This window comes from Eurypyga helias, unplaced genomic scaffold (genome assembly GCF_000690775.1).
Source record: "Eurypyga helias isolate BGI_N326 unplaced genomic scaffold, ASM69077v1 scaffold8565, whole genome shotgun sequence".
Classification (NCBI taxonomy): domain Eukaryota; kingdom Metazoa; phylum Chordata; class Aves; order Eurypygiformes; family Eurypygidae; genus Eurypyga; species Eurypyga helias.
Window position 1 is genome coordinate 1 of NW_010252006.1, and position 1,201 is coordinate 1,201.

At 43.7% G+C, this 1,201-nt stretch overlaps 1 pseudogene; it reads left to right on the forward strand.

Annotated features, from left to right (window-relative positions):
• Positions 1-905: 905 nt before the first annotated feature.
• LOC104510062 overlaps positions 906-1,201 on the forward strand; it is an 819-nt pseudogene continuing 523 nt past the window's right edge.

A 1,201-nucleotide genomic window follows, 5' to 3' on the forward strand; every position in this document is an offset into this window, starting at 1 on the left:
TTTTCACCTACCAGTACCCCCAAGTGGGAAGCTGGAGAGGAGGGTAGTAGTTTTGGGTCTGAGTAAATCCTGGGATGGCAAATGTGGAACGCTGTGGAGGAAATAAATTTGTCCAGCTTCTCATTAACTGATCATCTTGTGCCCTGAAAGATGCAGGGGACCAAGAGCTAGAAGTATGTATTGTACATACTGACCTGGATATTACAAGGGCAGTTTTAGCTCTTGTATTTCTTAATTTTGGATGACATGACTTTAATTTTTAACTTTTTTTTTTCCCCAAAAATAGATATTTATGGCTAGAGAATAAAATAAATTAATTCAGTCTGGGTAGACATAAAACCATCAAGTTTTGCAGTAATACATTGAGCTGTTTACAAGGTAGAGTGAGTGTTAAAACAGAATGTTTCAATAAGGTAAGGGATGTTAGAGCATATGTGTGGGATAGATTTTTCTGCAATGGCAAGAGGAAATTACATTTTCTGGTGTTTGAAGTCTCACCTGGCAACCTATCTGATACAGCAGGCTTCTACTTTTGCCTGTGCAGCAAGGAAGTCCCACAGATGCGTTCACTCTCCTCTGAGCCTGGGCATTTCATGAATCGTAAACTGATTCCTTATTGCTACCTTAGTGTGGTGGTGATGAAGACAAGCCGTGTCCTTTCCCACCTGCAAGACAAACAGTAGTTTAGCCATCACAGTTTCTGCTCCCCTCCAATCCCAACTATTAAAATCAATCAGTGTTTGATGAGCAAGACTGACAAGAGTTTTTCAGAACCTTACATAAGTGAATATATTCTAAGTGGCTGGGGAATTACAGAACGAATATTAAATCTGACTTGCTTGCTTATGTTTTTGTGAGGTAGTTGTTCCAATATAATATCTGAATATATGACATGCCCTTCACAGGTGTCTTACAGAGCCCAGCAGGGAATAACGTCCAACCCTGTCGTCAAGATGGTGGCCATCTGGGTCTTTGCCTTCCTCCTCTACTGTCCGGCAATCCTCTGCTGGGAGCACGTGGCTGGACGCAGCATGGTAGCAGCTGATCAGTGCTACGCCGAGTTCTTCAACAACTGGTACTTCCTCCTGTGTGCATCCACCCTGGAGTTCTTCGTGCCGCTGCTCTCGGTGACCTACTTCAACGTGCACATCTTCTACAACATCCAGAGGCGCCAGCGGCGTGGCAGCATGCAGGACTCTGA